Here is an 18,109-nt window from a genome sequence, read left to right as displayed (position 1 = left end):
CACGCACATGCACGCTGTCACGGCGAGTACTCAAGTTGAGGCGAATATCTTTCTAGACTCTTCCCAAGTTATTTTACATATGTAATGTATGTACATAAACCACCACACACTCACAGACACACATACACACACAGAGACGCACACACTTATATATCTATTTGCGTGCGTTTGATGAAAATACAATTTTTTCTTTCTTTTTAATCATAATTAAATTCATGGTTCGTGTATCAACGTGAGCGCAAATCAAAAGCTGCCTTTGCCTTTTGCCTTATTCGCTCTTTCGCTGCGCTCGCTCTCTCTCTCTGCCTCGCTCTCGCTCGCTCACACCCGTTGGCACTTACGCGCGCTCGCTTTTGTGTTGTTTGACGTCGCCGCAAGGTGAGCGACGCGTCGCGGCGATGTTCGTCTTTAGCTGTATGCATGTGTGTGTGTGTGTGTACATGTTGAATGTCTCGATCGTTTCTATTGTCCACACACACACACACACATATGTTTTTATTGAGAGCTGCTGCTTGTGTAGGCCGCGTCAGGTTGTTGCGTTTGTATGTACATAGGTGTAGAGGTAGGTAGATAGCGCAAACACACACACACACACAGACGCACACACTCACGCGTTGGTCTTAATTGCGCCTCCGTTGGCTGATTGCTCGTTTACACGAGCATAATTCCATCCAATCTAATGCCGAGGCGTAATTTCACTTTGACGAAAGCGCCACCCATTTTCTAGAGCATCTTTGGGCAGCGCTCGCTGTTGCTATTGCACTCTGCTCGCGCAGCGCTCTATGAACACGCGTTTCGATAATTTCATAATCATGTTTCTATTTTTCACACTGATAACTCCGCAGCGCTCGGTACACCGGAACTGCAAAGCTTGAAAAACTGAAGCCCTCATGTAAATCTCTTTTTTTTGTTTTTTTGTACAATGTCGAGGCATTAATAACTCATACGCAGCCCCACCATCTCCATCTGCAGCCCCCGCCCAGCGGTGTCAACGACGCCTCCACTTTCTTTCGAAAGATAAATGAAATGTCATTTGCCGTGCGTGTTTTTAGTACAACAGATCGAACGACCAGCATCATTATTCCTATACGCACGTATATATATGGATATATTGCTATATATAGCTGCATAGTCCACATAAGATTCCCCTATTTGAAGCCTATTTTTAACAGATCTGAAAGTTATCAGGCTGACCCAGTCTGAGCAATTCGAGCTCAAAGTAATTCCAATTAGTTAATAATTTTTGAAAACTTTCCAATGTTTGTATAGTGCTAATAATAATATCATCTTTCAATATACACTACTCACATCTTATTTCGTCCAGCTCAAGAAATCTTTAAGCATTTGCTGCTGACAATAATTGTTCTACTTTGGAATATAATTTTAGCTGCTGCAGGAAGTCATTAAGCTCATGAGGTGGCATAAATAAAGTTTTCCTCCCACTACTTAAATAGGAAAAGACAAGGAAGACACTTCCAGGCGGCAGTGCCCGACTACAATATACCGCGATGAAGTTGCCTTACCAAAGCGAACAACTGCGGCGGTCAACTGGGAGTTACTCTGATATATAATCTGTCATGGATCCTATTTATGCACTGGTTTCGGTTACTGTAGCCTTCAAGCTGGCAAGACATGCGCAATTAACTGCAATTTGATATCGATTTAAATCGATTGCAAGTAAAAGAAAAAAGTTATCGACTATTTAAAACAAATTCAATTTCAATTCAAGTTTTAAACTCGAATATTTATCGAGGTCGATGAGCTAATAGACACAAACAGACGAAGGTAGGAATGAAAGGATTAGTGACGGGTAGATATCAAGAATATATATATATATAAATACTTACGATGTCTGACGCAGCTCCTTCAGGCAAACATAATACCCTGCTTACACCAATTTCAGTGGGTATCGAGCAAAAGCTAAACTGTGACAGGGAACAAAATAAAATTTTAGGTGTAGCAAACACTCGAAAAGTCTAAAAACATCAAATTGTCGTTGGAGTGCTCCAGAGCCCCATCTGCCATCTGCCATATCTCGATCTACTCCAATGGAAGTCCGATCACATAGAGCGGCTAAATGTATCTAATAGATACACGACAGCATGTCGAACGCTGGCATCCGAGCATAGAGTCTGAGAGCAATGGAATGGGCTCCGCTCTATGCTCCATGCTCTATGCTCTATGGTCTGTGGAGCAAGGGGAGTGGGTAGATCGAAAGCATTCCCAACGTGAGTTTCTAATTAACATTCGGTATTGTAGTACACGTTTAATTTATATCTTATTGATGCCGGCGACATTTGAATTTTTATTTTTATCAGCGTCGGGGCAGGCGGGACAGCGGGGCAGTGGGGTGACGCTACTCCCTCGATAGGGTCGATTCTGGTCTGTTAGTACTTTTCTTAAATTCATTTTCTCCTGTGTGTGTGGGTGGGTGTGGAATTTTATTTTTATAAATATTGTAGAAAGCTCGACATTTATATAAAGTGGGCAGCTCATATGATCTTGCCTCTATAATGTCTCTGTGTTTTCTTTCTTTGTTATTTCGTGTATAATTATTGTTCATATTTTTTTGATACCCTCAAGCAATTGAAAACGGCTTTAAAGGGTATACTGATTTGTGCAATAGGTAGACAGATTAGTCTATTTGCCTATCTCTCTCTTGCCTAAAGAACAAAAGGTTTCTTAATATCGATAAAAATCGATCATCATTTAACATAACTTGAAGAACTTTAAGTCTAGATGTACCAAATATTGAATATGTGAATTGAATATGTGATTACAATTTTGTATACTTTTAGCTAATCTTCCCAAATTGGAACACACTAAATTTACTAAAGAGCCTAGAGTTTTCTGCTTTGGTTTACACAAACATTTCAATGTCACCTATATGCCCTGAAAGTTTCATTAAGATCGAACAGCTAGAAGTCAAGTTACTCAAGAACAGATTTGCCTTGCTGTGGGATTTCTGGGAAGAGCAAGCGCGTCCAGCGCATAACGTTGTGTGTGTGTGTGTGCATGAGCTCTTGTGTTTGTGTGAAGCAAAGTATAAGTAAAGCAGCAGCTTCGTGCAGGCTGCAGGGTAGCTGCTAGTCGAGCATGCCCGACTAGAGCACTCTTACTTGTGTTTTGTTTGTTTGATGCTGCTACTCATTTCACGCGTTTGTCTTTCGTTTATAGTTGTTGTTGCTATTTTTTATCTATACTCTAATTATTATTAAAATATTCGTGTGTTTGCTTTCTTGGCTGTCTTGCTTTAATTTTATATTTTTATAGCACGCAACAACAAAAGTGTTTTCTGTACATTTATTTCATTTCAGTTTCCATTCCCGACACAAATTGTCAAAAAAAGAATCGAAAGATCGTGGGAGGTTCACGATTTTGATAGTACTTGCTTTGGAACATATTGATATGTTCCAAATATTGAATATTTTATTGAATATTTTAATATTTATATTATTAATGATAGTATTTTTTCAACTGTTCATCAATTGGTGATGAAAAATATTTTCATCATAAAACACATTTGAGATTTGAATGGCTTTGTTATTTAATAAGATTAGCGTTTGGTCTCACACCTTATTAATTCACACACACACACAACCTTATACATGCTCACACACACACATAGAGCTGTATCTGCATTTTGCTCACTTGTTTTATTTATAAACATTTATATCGTTTATGTTATGTACGGAGCGCTGTGATTATAAATTTATTTAAATACTTGTGTGTATCTTGATGACGTTATTTGCGCTATTAAGATGATTATGTACATATATACGTAAATAAGTATGAATAAAACAATTTATTAAATATTAGAAATGTATTAAATATTAATATTAGAAACTAGTATAATCCTTTATAACATATTTATAGTAACAGGCTTAGTTTGAAACACCTGCCAATAAGTACGATTTGCATAGCACATGTTTGAGTACATCATGTTTTGGCTGGACCACTAAGGCAGTTAGAGTACATCAGTTGTGAGCGTCGAGCATCGAGCATCGAGCATGTTTGATGTTGCATGGCAGCCTGAGCGCCAAACAAATAGTTAACAGTATGTTAAAGATTTTCTTGTAAGCCATCAAAAATATGAATAAACAACTTTTGGAGCTGAATGCATATTGCCAAGTTAGCTGCATATTATATTTTCTTATTAATTATATAAAAATAAAATTTACTATTAATATTTATTGCTCGAAAACTCTGAATCTTCAATTACTTTTTGATTGAATGGTTTTAAGCCTCAGAGAATGATCCACTTATTAACATTTTTCTGTTAAATGTAATTATTCTCATCGAACATCGGCTTCGGTTCGGCACTAGTTCGCTTGCAACCAGTTTTGGTTTGATGTGTTTGCTCGGAGAACCGAACCGAACGTGTTTGCCGAAGCAAGTCCAACAAGACGACGCAAGAGCAAGTAAAAAAAATTACGCGGGTGTTCTCAGTACATTTCCAGCAATCAGACGGGCAGCAGGTGTCGTGGTTTAAGTGCGGCTCATTTTCACTTATTATTTGTGATTTGTTTTGGTTTCTTGGCCAAGTCCGGCTGGCCGAGTGGCTTTGCAATTGGATAATCATTTCAATTACAATTCATTCACAATTACATGCAATTGACGCGAACGATATATCTGTAGTGCTCGAAAATACAATCAAAGCAATCAAATGCGTTTTAGCTACAAATAATAATTTAATGCACATGCCACATGTGCATAGTTCAAGTGATAATTTATTTGCAATTCGTGCCACAAATGCAGGCGAAAACAATAATCAAAATAAACAACTAAAATCAGTGACAATTCGCCTCCTGCGGCTAGGCAAACAACAACAACAACAACAACCGCATCAGTCGATGACAACAGCAACAGCAAAAAGAATCATAATAACACGCAGACACACACACACACAGACAAAACAGCAGCGGCAAATTGGCATAAATAAATAAAAATCAGCGTTGTTTTTGCTTTTTTACAACCTGATTTTTATGAATGAATGCAGCAGCAGCAACAGCAACAGCAATAGCGACGGCAGCGGCGACAGCGTCGCGTGCACAGGAGCGCAGCAGCAGCGTAATCCGCGCCTTGTCAGTTACACAGAGCCTAGACGGCTCAGTGGCCGGTGCCCTCTTATTACAGCCCTGTCAATTGTTTATATACCGTATGCAATTCGATTGCGAATTTCGATTTCGAATGCGATTCCCCCATGCGAGCGCCTTGGTGACACATCGCGCTCAACGCTTGCAATTGTTGTTGCTATTGTAGCTGTCGTCCGTACTTCACACACTTACACACACACGCACATAGACTACAATTGCTGCTGTTGCAAAATTAATAACGGAAGTTGTGCATTTTATTAATAAAAGCGAAAATCACACACAGAGCCCAAAAGCAAAAGCAAAAGCGAAAAAAAAACAAATAACAACAATAAAATCACAACAAAATCAGAGCGCATAAATGCACTGCGCTGAGCGTCATCTTTTACAGTTACTTTGCTTTAGCCGCTGTTCGTTCATTCTATTGCAGTTGTTGTTGTTGTCTGTGCTGCACTGTGGCCCCCCTCATTGATTTTGATTGGCTTCGTTTCAATTTTTGCAGTTTGCGGTGTTTTGTGCATCCCTAAAACAACAAAAAAAGGCGCCTCCACAGAAATTCTAAATTCTAAATCGACCAACAAATTTACACGTCCAGCCTCCCCCAAAACATACATAAACAAAAAAGAAAAAAAAAAACAAAACAACAAATAAACATACAAAAATTCGAAATTCGCATTGAAAAAGTTTTCAAATTCGTGATTTTTCTAATTGAATGCTGTGTGCGGCAGCAAAAGACACAAACATAAAAGAAATATCAACCATTCAGAAGGATTGACGATCCTAATCTGAGTTAACTTTAGTAAATTTAACTAACTGCATTTGGTAAGTCCTTATTTACAGAAAGTTTTACATATTTAAGAAATTTTTTAATATATTTTTGAGATACAAACAAATTTGAGCTCTCGATCTGTAAAAGTAGATGTTATATTACTTTTATATAATATCCAACTTTTGAAGCATAAGACTAAAGTTTGACATATAGACCAATTCCCAAGTTCATATTCTCGACTTAGAGTTCGTGTTATAAAAAAATATTTAAAGTTTAATTAGACATACCTATTGGGGAGCGATTGATCGTAGGTAACTCGTAGGTTTTATGCTAGAAATCCTACTCTATAAACTTATATATATTATATATACACCCGATAAGTATGAGAGATAGATTGACAAGCCATTCTAGAGTTAAGTTCATTAATTTCTCCAGGTGTATGTGAGTTGACATACTCTACAGATAGATCTAGCCATATTATGGGCTTTCGATATAATTAGTTAAAATTTTGAACGTGTTCTGAATTTTTCAGTTATGGACTTATTAAAAAATAGAATAGATTTTGGCTTATAGTTTCAGTTAAATGTTGAAAATTCAAAAATTTTTAATTTAGAAAAATGGTAATTTTTTATCAAAGATAAGTTTGAGTTCAATGTTATGGATTCAAAGTTGTAGATTATTTATACAGATAAAGTTAAATTACAGATAAATATAAATTCTTAAATATAAATTCTTATAAATTTTTAATTTTTTTTAATCATATATAATTAAAATATAAATTTCCTTGAACTAGAAGTTCACAAATTATTCGATTCAAGCTTAAAGCAAAATAAATTATAATATATCTAAGATATACAAAGGTGATCATTCAGATCGATAAGTGTTATACAGTTCGGAATCTAGTTTTAGAGCATATTTTGTGTTCTTCGGGTTGAGTTGCGTTTTGCATTTGCATTTCATCAATCAAATCGAAGCAATTCTCGTATTTAATAAGCAGCTCAGCTCTTAGCCCTTCACAGTTTTAGCCAACTATAGTTAGCAGTTAGTTGTTGGCGGGAAAGGGTAGGGGGGCGGAATGGTAATGGTAGAGACAATGATGGTAATGGTAGATAATGGATGTCGAGATACGGATGCTGCGGCTGCTGCTGCTGCGGCTGCTGCTGCTGCCGATGCTGCCGATGCTGCGTAAGTGTAGTTTTCTCGCCCCGGCTAATGTTGTTTTTTCGGGCCAACAAAAAGCAAATACAAATAGAGAAAACATTCGAGCCAGCAAACAGAAGTATATAGTTAAAGCCCTCAAAATACCAAAAAGAATGCAGAGGAGTTGAACAATTAACGCGTTGCTGTAATTACAGCGAATGCTAAAACAAAAAAACAAAAAATTAGAGAAAAAATGTTTGGGAAACCAAAAAAAATATATTAATAATCAATAACCCGCTAAAAGGCAGCAGCCAAGACGCCAAAAGGGGGGAGGGGAGCCTTAGCCGCTGGAAGATTTGGAGAGTTGGAGTTAATTTTATCGGTCGTTGAACGAGAAGATTTCCAAGCGAATTCTCTAACAAACGGAGGCTGAGGGCTGAACCAAAAAAAAAAAAAAAAAAAAAACGGTGCGGCCCACAGTATGTTGCGGTAGTTGTTGCTGTTGTTGTTCTTGTTGTAAGCCAGCGATCGGTTTTCGGTTAATTACGCTTCAAAGTCAAAGTTGAGTTTGGCTTTTGGGTTTGCAGCAGTCGTCGCTAACCATTGCCCTGAAGTGAGCCAACTAATTACACAAAAAACAAGTGATTTGCGTGCCCCACAGGCAACTTTTGCAACAACAACAACAGCAACAACAATTTTAGAAGTGCTTCAATCCCGCGTACCGCTTGTAATTTGCAACTCACCAAGTTGCGTAGCTAATTAGTAAAAGAATTCGGTTAGAAGACGAGGTAATGGTTCAGTTCTTTTTCGCATATACTCCTTGACAGTGCGTTAAACAGGGTATCATATTTATGAGAGAATGCATGTGACAGGCGGAAGTGGGCGTGGCTAAGCCTTAAGGTGTATACGTATTCCTGAAGAGAATCGACGGTTGTTGATGTGATCGAGTTCAGTGCATCTGTCTGCAGATCGCCCCGATCTATGCGAGGGAAGTTCAAACAAGCTTCAAAACAATGAAATCGATAATAAGACTTTAACTATTTCGCACATCTCAGAGAATTTGTAGAGCTACAATTCAGCAATAAGTGAGGTATATAGAGCTAGATTAATCTATAGTAGATTTAACTATCAAGGACTTCCTCTTACCAATCTCACTTTCTACAGCACGCCGACATTAACTTTGGCTTCAATTATCGATAGTTATTACAAGTTACCTGAGTTCGATAAAAATCGATAGTAAGGCTTGAGTTGTTTTTAGACTTACCATTACCATAGAAGATATAGAAGATATTTCTTGATATTTAGGTCAACTCTAGTCGATAACCAATTTGCAATCGACTAGAGTTGACCTAAATATCAAGACGGTCACCTTTTTGATACGTCTTCCCAATATATTCTATATTTTCTATGCCACGCTGAGGTTAAGTCTGCTTTTAATTATCGATAACTTGTTCACTTCCATTAAATCGATTCCAATCGATAATTAGATACATAGATACACTTTACTTTTCCCCATACTCCGCTCTCATTTGAGAGCTAAACAGCAGCTTGTCATATGGTACGGGGTATTTTCACGTCCGGCACACCCGAATTCAGCACTTTTACTTGATTCTATATTGATTTTGCAATAAAGCATCCAAGGAGAAAGAGTAGAGAGTAGAAAGAGTGGGAAAGGGGACACAGATCTGACCTTTGACTGGCGCTTTCTCACTCTGTGTGTGAGTGTCTTTAGCAAGGCCTCAAACAATTTATCATTAAAAAATAAAAGTTTTCTTTTTTTGGCTTTTTAGCTTTTTTTAACTACCTAAGCATGCCCCCTGCTGTGGTCAAGGACTGGGCCGACGGGCCACATTCGTCGCCGTTCTAGATAAATAAGCATTCTTAATTATCCCCATTTTGACTGGACACAAAAAAAGCAAAAACAGAAATAACAAAAAATATTATAAACAATGGAAAACCGCGCACTTAATGCGTTTTCTGTTTAACCAACAACAACAGCAGCAGCAAGCAAAACAAGAAGAAGCATAAAAAGTATTTTTCTTGATATTATTCATTATTATTATTATTATTATTTTTGCGGGCCAAAAAGAGCGAAAGGAAAATGTTTTTATTGCCCGCAAAAAAGGGTGCCGAAGACGCCTTTGTCGTTAGCCATTAGCTGCCCCCAAATAACTCTTGAAGCGCCTCGAATACTCATGAAAAATTCAAAGTGGCCAAAACGCGAGGCCAATTGCCGTCGGTAAATGAAGATTTCGCTGCAGAATCGACGCCAATGACAATGACTTTTCCATTGCTGGGCAAACACAAACACACAGGTGCAAATGGGTAATTGCAGCACAAGCAGAGGCAGAGGCAGAACTGCCTGGCTGGAAGGACAATTGTTTTCTTAGTGGCGCCTCCATTTCTTGGCCATGAGTTGGCAACATTTTGCCCAGGCAACACAATGGCAAATCCGTGTTGAAAATTGAAATGCACTTAGTTTCCGTTAGCAGTGGAAATGCTTTCCTCATATGGATCTTCAGGGGATTATGAAGTCTGAGCACCGTGTTGCCATTATTCCAAGAAGATGATTTGCCGTTTCTCGAGGCATTGTAATAGAGCGATAATATCAACGTTGACATTCGAATTTATAGTCGGGGAAGAGCCAGCAAAACACACATTTGGAGCAGTCAAATTTAATAATAATAATAGTAATTTTATTTACACTTGTCTTTAATTAAAAATACAGAATACCCTTACTGTCTAAGCCAAAACTTGCAACAATTATTTATTTTTAACTGGACCATAAACAGACCTTATAGACCATGCTGAGTGTTCGCAGCACTCACTGCAAGGTTCTGAACTCTTTTATGCCTAGGCTTTAAAAAGAGTTAACAGATTTAACAGTTAGACAGTTAAGAGCTGGGGAACACAGGAAAAGCTCTGTGCAAAATAAAAATTAAAAAAAATACTTTGCAAATTTTAGAAATTTATTTTTTTGAGGCTGGCCAAAAACCAAACCCACGACCTAAAAACCAACTCTGCGTGTGTGTGTGTGTGCAGCTATTGTCAAATGCAATTTTCTAACGCAGCCGCACTTTCAACGCTGACAACGGCGTCAGCGCTAGCAGCGGCAGCGGCAGCAGCAGCGGCAGCAACAATTGCAGTTTTAAGTGAAAATAAAACACACAACAACAACAACAACAACAACAGTAGCAGCAGTTTTTGGCCAACAACAATAAAAGCCTAAAACCTAATAAAAATTCAAATTAACATTTGAAAGAGCGAGCAGGCACAAGCGTGCAAGAGAGCAAGCCAATGGGTGCCGCTAACGCAAGAGAGAGAGAGAGAGAAAGAGCAAACGAGCGAGCGAGCGAGCGAAATAGAAAAAAAAGAGAGAGCGATGCACAACACATGCGAATGGGACAGACAGAGCTGAATGCTTATGAAATTCTATTAATTTTTGAACAAAACTGCATGTAATGTCTGTCCCCAATAATCCGCCACCCAGCCCCAGCTCCAGCCCCAGCCCCAGTCCAACCCCGCCCACACGCCGCTCACCACACTAGCCGTTTCACTATTTACTGCTGCGTGCAGTTCGCCTAATCGCCATAGAATGCTGAGTGAAGCAGCAGTAGGAAAGGGAAGAGGGAAGTGGGCAGGCGAAAGGAGGAGCAATCGTACGATTTTGTTTTTGTTTGCGTATTTTGTTGCAATTTGTTTTTGTTGTGCTACTGCCCCAGCCGTTCGTTGTTGTTGTTGCACTGCAGACGGCAGACTGCAGACTGCAGACACTCGCATAATAATGCAATTTGCCAGCTGCCCTGCACCCCTCAGCCCTCACCCGTTCACTCCACACACACTTTCCCATTCCACACACTGTTGTCGACGTCACGCGCCAAAAAGACTACACGACCAGCAACGCCGTCAGCTTCGCTGTCTGTCGGCAGCCCGAACGACACACACACACTCATATCTTCAATAAGCAGTCACTCACACTCAACACACACACACACAGAGCACAGTGCAATTCTTACTGCCACCTGCAGGGCTTGGTTGTCCCCTTCCTCATTTTATTTGCTGTTTGATTTCGCTTTGGTCCCTCTCTCTTTCTGGCTCTCTCTATCTCTCTCTTTGGCGCTCTTGCTGCTATCTCCACTCATATTCTCGTTTCTGATTTTTGTTTTTGTCCTTTTTTTCGCACAGTTTGCCAGTTTTCCACAAAACAGCTGAAAAAAGCACGTGTCATCGTCATTGCCAGCGAAGTTTGGCGTCGACGTCGGCGTCAAAATCGTCTGTCTGCGTTTTGTGACGTTTTGTTTTCCACGCGCTTCGCTGCTGCTGCTGCTGCGACGGCTGCCGCTGCGACTGCGGCTGCTGTTGTTTCTGTTGCTCCTCATCTGCCTCGTTTCCCTTGCGCACACCCTCTCTGTTATTCCCTTTTCATGGTCGCCAATTCGTTCGCTTTAGCTCGTTTGCTCGCTGTTTTTCACGGCTTTGGCTGAGCTTTATTTGATTTTTATGCTTTTGTGAATTTCCTTTTGATTTTGATGCTTGCGCTTGCCGCTGTTTCTGTTTCTGTTTCGCATTTCACAGACGGAGCAAAACAGGGAAAACCCCATAATGATTTTGGCAACTTGCAGTCGCTATTGATGATGTTAATAATGATGTTGTTCGCTGTTCGCTTTTTTAGCCTTCGCATGTCTCGTGGGATTAGCACCTGGCCCTTCCCCCTATTTGAATAAGCTGCAATAGGAAATGCGTTGACCAAGTCGCAATGCAATTTCTTGCTTACTTTTGTGCCGTTTCTTTTGCTTCAGCAAAAATTATTGATTTACTTGCTGGTTTTTTGGCCGAACGCCAAGCGCAGAGACAGCAAATTTACTGAAATATTTCTCAAGATATTTGCAAAATATATATGTATATATATATATATATATAAAGATATACGTATTCATATACATGTTTCTTGTTACGGAGGATGTTACGGCATTCAAACACCTTTGCCATGACCAGCATAAGGAGCCGCCGCCATTGCGACGTATGTAAGTGTCTTTTTTGGCCAATTGTGCAATCGTTGAATGCTTTGCTCGCATTCGCACTCGCACTTGCAGTTGCACTCTTTCTGTTTCGCTCATTTGTTCTCTTTCGCTAAGTCCAACTCTTAAGTTTTCGCCTAGTTTCCTCAGCTGAGGTTTGTTATTGTTTTCCTTTGGCGTTATGCCGGCTTGGCGAATCGTTGAATGAATGTTCGCTCACCCACACACAGACGCGCACACACACATACGCTAACTGCCTGGTTTCGTGCTAGCTTCGTTGTTGTCTTTCTTGCACTTCGTGTCGTTTCGAACTTGTTCGAATTCGCCGAAAGAATGTGGGCGTGAGAGGGAGTGCGAGTGAGAGAGCGGGAGGGCGGCAGAAGCAAGCGAGCGAGAGGCAAAGCGCCGGAAAAGGAAATCATATCAGGGCGAGTTCTATTAGAAGCAATGCAAACCGAATAAGAGAATTGAACCAATTGCTTCAACTACCATCTGTACCCCCTCCCTCCTCTCTTTCTTTCCCTCTCTCTCATACAGTATTTTCAACAACGCACGCTTGGCCAGAACTTGGTAAGCTGTTCATTAACCGTTAATGCGGCAGATCGTAAATCGAAATGGAAGGTGTGTCATTGCGACTTATAAATAAAATTAACCGCAAGCACAAGCGGAAATATTTGCGCTTCAAGTGTTGTTGTTGTTGTTGTTGTTGGGTTACGCATCTCCTTCTGCCTCATTGCTCTTGATGTTGTCGTTGTTGCTGTTGCTGTTGCTGTAATTAATGGCAAACAATTACAAAAAAGAAAAAATACAATAAAATAAAAAAAGAACCCAACGAGCAGCGCGCATCCAAAGGTGGAATTACAAAATGAAATGTGAAGAGCAAGTTAAAAAGTGAATTACCTGATAAAGGACAAAACGCGATTTGAGGTGTGTTTGTGCCCGTCCAATACAATGCGTGTCCTTCTCCCTCTCTCGCTTTCTTCCCCAGGTGTGCCTTGGGCAGGTTATAAACCCGTGCCCAGCATGAGGCTTTACTGACAGCCAGAAGTGTTGCACAGTGGTACCAAACTGCACAATCTCTGAGTTGGCCCCATGGATTCCCAATGATTGATATAAATTATAATTCTTAGATCACGAATATATAGTTAAATAACCGTTAGCTACTGCTTGCTTTGTTTGCCTTTGGCTTAGCAGTCCCACTGTGCGTCACCTCCGTAATGGTCGGAGCCGTCTTGTCCATTGTCCAGCTGACGAGCTTAATTAATTACACGATTGTGAGTAACTGCCCGGACAACGGACAGCGGGCATCGAGGAGCGGGCTTTTAGCCAACTTTGGGTGTTTCTTTGCTGGTCATTGGCCGGATCAACAGCACCCTAGCAGCGCCCCCAAGCTGCCCCTCCACACTCGCCGCCAAAAAGTTGCGTATCGATGAGACGCACACAAAGTTCGGTCTGCGTGTGTGTGCGTGTGTGGCACTGCAATCGCGGCCTGGGCTCGCGCGGGGCAGTAGAAGACGCTGGGGAGAAATTAATACCTACTTAAGCCTAACTGGACAGTTGACTCCGTAAAGTTGTTGGCCTTAACTGGAAAGTGATTCACACGAATTTGCATTGGCATGGAATGTAATTGGGTTTGGCTTTGGTTTTGCTTTGGCTTTGGCTCTGAGTCGGGGTTCGGGCGGCAACATGCAGCGCAACTGCTGAATATTCAAATGGCCGCAATTATCCTGTGTTTGCTGCGCAGGGCATGCGACACGCCCGCCAGGACTAGAGCTGCCTACCAAATTATGAAGTTACCATATTTTTATTACCAAAAATTACAATGTGCGTTGCTGCAGCTGGGGCCAATGCTGAAAGAAACCAAAAGGTGCAAGGCGAAGGGTAAAACGTTAATTGCACGTTCAAGGCGCAGTCCAAGCGAAGCGGACTTCAGCTTGGGTCTTAAGGGTCAACAGCAGCTTTGTTCTCGGTCAGCGCATAGGTGTGTGTGGGTGTGTGTGGGTGTGTGGGTGTGTAGGTGTGTGTTAAATAGTCGCGACCCGTCGCCAAATAAACAGCCTATTCCACCACAGCACACGCTGCTTAGCTGTCGACGGGTGGTGGCCCCTGTCAAACGACTTTTGGGGAGGTCAGTTCTGATACACATGAAGGTACACTAAAAAAAAATGGTATGCCTAGCACTATTCAAATATGAAAGGCTTAAATCATATTTTCATGCACTTAGAATTTTTAGTAAAGCATAAAAATTGCAACTTAATGTTGTGTCTTGATTTGGGTTCGAGTGGAACCAAGTTTTTCGCTCAGTGTATATTCATACTCTATAATAAATGCTGATCTATGGCCACTCGAAGCTTGGTTTTATTTTCGTTGAAATTAAAAACATCTATGAATATTTTGCTTGATGAAAAAATGTAGAGGTATTTTTTTCAGTGTATATAGGGTATAGTTTTATGCATATGTAAATACACGAATTTTATTTAATTTATGCGTAAATCAATTTTTGAATTATAACTCTTGTGGCTTTTCCTAAGGTTTGAATTGACGTTAAAACACCCAACTTGTTTCTCTCAGTGTATATTGTTAAGCTATAGGCATGTGAGCTGCCTGCGACTAATACTTTACTCATATTATTTCTAGCTTAAAAACATGATTTTTAGCCACTGAGAATCAGAAGTTTTTCTCTCAGTGCATGTAGATGTGCTGTATACATGTGTTCCGTGCGCCCATTACGCTTAATTTCATTAGAAATTCATAAATAGGTTCACAGTGTGCGTTTTGGTCGAGGGGTGGGGGAGGCGTCGGTCAGTGGGTGTCCGTGGAGGGGCCGGGGGCGGTTGCTGGGATGTCACTTGTACATGTGTAAATGTGAGCAATAAAAAACGAATTTCATGTAGTTTTTTTTTTGTTTCGCTTGCTGCTGCCTACCGCTGTGAGTGTTATCCTGGCAGCCCTTTTGTTACGTTGTTGTTGTTAGTTAGTTACCGTGTTGGAAGCAAATTGTTGTTGTTGTTGGGTCATTATTGTTGTCGTAATTTGTTTATAACGGTATTTATGAAATGGTCACAAGTCAACGCCATCAACCCTTAGACAGTCGAAGGACACGCACTGCCAAGCACAGCCCCGCCACGCCCCGCTCTCACCCAGCCAGTCTGCCCGCCTCTTTAGCCACCCACCCACACCCACACACGAGTTTTGGCGCTCAGCGCCAATTATTCTTATTACGCCTATTACTTTTTTTAACTACTTTGAGTTGTTGTTGGCTTTTGCTGCCCTTTTATGTTAATCGCACAGTTTTTGGCTCGTGTAACTGTAATTGATATGCGTCCTTATCATGCAATCCTTTGCTACGCACACAGAGAGAGCGAGAGGGAGACAGCGAGATTGACCCATTGCATTGCTTCGGAATTATCGATAGTCTGTGATGATGGACCTACATAGCTGAGGTGTATTGTCTTTCGATGGAGAGTCGAGTTTTGTCTTGTTTCTTGCTTTGTCTAATTAATAAACTTTCACATCTTCAGTCTTTTTTCTGTGGCTTGGTGGCATTTTCACTTGCAGTGGACAAAAATGTCGAATCGTTTTATGTAAATTATTGTTGAAGAAGCGGCAGAGGCAAGAAGTAGCAGCTTTGTTGGCTTGCCATGATCAATTAAATGGCCAGAAGGCAACGAACTTGGCTATCTCAGATTGAATCGGAATTGGAATTGGAATTGGAATTGGAATAATTTATTGGATTTTGACAGTTAGACTTTAATTACAGCATTTCTGTTTTTATCGCCGAGGTCTCTTCGGCAGGGAAAGCGTCTGTCGATTGGCAACACATGACTTCAACTACGATCCGTTGCGCTGGTCAACCTTTGACCTCTTGCCGCACAGGTAAAGGCGCAATTGCACACTGAGTGCTACCTTTTTCTCTGGCTCGCTCGCTCTCTTTTTGTCTTGCTGTTGGATATCATAAAACAATAAATCTTTTTAATATCTCTGCCGCTTCTTTTATTTTTCACATTTTCTTCGTTTCGGGGGCGTTCATTTTCCTTTTCAGTTTTTGAAAATTTCTCACGTCCTTTCGTAGAGGCGTTGGCATTACTCAAGTTTGTGGATTTGAAGTAATAACTCAGTGCGTCATAAAAATTTTAATTGCTTTGGGCTGTTGTTTTTTCTGTCGGTCAACCGAAGTGCCAAAGCAGTTTTGGTAATTAACATTAACCCAAAAAGCGTACCAAAAACACAATGCCAAGAACCCGGCCAGGAGTCAAACGCCAACAACAATATCAAAACGAAAGACAAGTAAAATTGTACTCCAGTCGGAAGTACACGACTAGAAAATACCTTGCCTCTTGACAATTGAATTCTGTTTCTATTTTCGGCAGACTGCGCAGAGCGCTTCAAAAAAGGAACTGTTTGATATTTGTCTATAACTATGAAGAATCTAGATACCAATTTTGATATTCCTTGCTCTTATAATATGCGAGATATGTTGACTTGAAGCCAGCCCTAGCAAGTCCTGAGCCAATGGCTATAGCAAGGCAGCCAAAGAGAATCCAATATCTAAATTCGTATATAGATTATAATTTGGAATGAAATATGCTCTAGTAACTGGTTTCACTTCGAATTTAATTCAGAATTTAATGAAGTAAGAGCTCGAGGCTTTCATATATGCAGCTAGATAGGTGTCTTTAGGAGCGTACTTCATATAATTGCCTTATACCATTTGGGCTCGACTGCTTCTGCCTGTTACAAACAGTTTAGAGCAACGAGCATACCCCACTTGGGCATTTTCTAGGGGCTCAGTGTATACAAAATAAAGAACAATGAAGCAATAAAAATTGCAGCGCATAATTTTCATCTGCCTCCATTTGGGGCTTTCGCTGCCCAACCCCCTAAGTGAACCCTTTTTTACTTGCTGGGTAAGATTTTTGAAATTTTCACGCGTATTTGTAATTAGTTTGCTTATTGTTTTCACGTTTTTTGATGGCAGTTGTATAGCTCTTAACGTTTTTCCCAATCTCTGAATACACGAAGCTGGAACAGCCGACAAATTGGAAAGGTGCTCAGCAAAGCTTTTCGCTGTTGTGATAAGAGTCCTGCGCGCTATGGCCTATGATTGAGATCCTTGTGCATTTGGCAGCGTCTACCTTTGTGCACTTCCCTCAAAACATAACAATAACAAAAGGAAAATCGAATGCAGTCACAACAATTGCAGCGAGCGCAGCTGTTTGTGGTGCTCGAATCTTTGATCCTGCTCGGATTTACGAAGCAAACAAAAAGAGTCAGTGTCATGCAGGAAATTTATTTTTGGGTTGAGCGAGCAAGGAAAATCTTGGAAAAATCAACAGCAATTGTTGTGCACTTTGATGTTTGGTCCAGCTATACGGAGTGCTAAGTGGCTGCAATTAGAAGAGTCAGCAGTCAGGTAGACACCGGTCCAAAGGCAACCGCCAGAGCTCTGCAGAGGTGGGCACGATCATATCGAATTGAAATTTAGGACAATCGAGCGTGCGGCAATAAATTTTTTAGCATTCGACACTTTTATCATTGGGGGTAGTTGAGAAGAGTCCTAAGATCTTGTGCTAACGCTTCGCCTCTTCTTTCCACTTACAGATCGCAACGGGACGACGAGTACAGCCAGCACGCAGCTACTAAATGTGAGTATCTACTTCTAAATATACGTATATTCGATGCTCGTAGACTGGGCTGTTGAAATCAATTCGCTAATTGAATGCCACGCAATTGAAATGCTCCTTTCTGATATTTGTTAAATGCGTACGGAACACCGGGGAGCCGAGCGAGCGCTTAATAATCTTAATAGAATCAAAGACCGACGCAATATGAGTTTTAATTCAACGTAATTGTGGACAACTCAGAGCTCTTCAGCCAGACAACTCGCTGTACTCGACCACACATACATAACATATTTGCAAACAATGAATGCAACTCGCCCCTCCCGCGAAACGCGCTCAAATCAATTAACAAAATGTCTCCAGTACGACTCGAGCCGCAACTGTTTCCAAAACAAAAAAATAGTAAACCAATTGTCAAAAATCTGAAGCTGACATCCAAAGAGTCTAAAGCAAGGGTATTCTGTGTGG

At 40.6% G+C, this 18,109-nt stretch overlaps 1 protein-coding gene across 2 annotated transcripts in view; it reads left to right on the top strand.

Moving 5' to 3' along the window:
* Positions 1-4,457: 4,457 nt before the first annotated feature.
* Positions 4,458-18,109, top strand: part of LOC111592558 (protein abrupt) — a 47,653-nt gene continuing 34,001 nt past the window's right edge. Inside the window, exons 1-3 of one of the 2 annotated variants that reach the window (XM_023304851.2) lie at positions 4,458-4,492; positions 5,596-5,915; positions 17,622-17,665. The gene's annotated coding sequence lies outside the window, so the exon portion shown is untranslated. Of the gene's footprint in view, positions 4,493-5,523; positions 5,916-17,621; positions 17,666-18,109 lie in introns of both variants that reach the window. The other variant, XM_023304852.2, reaches the window with a different exon arrangement.

The sequence above is a fragment of the Drosophila hydei genome, unplaced genomic scaffold, assembly GCF_003285905.1.
Source record: "Drosophila hydei strain 15085-1641.00,03,60 unplaced genomic scaffold, DhydRS2 tig00000149-arrow-pilon, whole genome shotgun sequence".
NCBI lineage: Eukaryota > Metazoa > Arthropoda > Insecta > Diptera > Drosophilidae > Drosophila > Drosophila hydei.
This window is presented reverse-complemented; position numbering and strand designations above follow the sequence as displayed.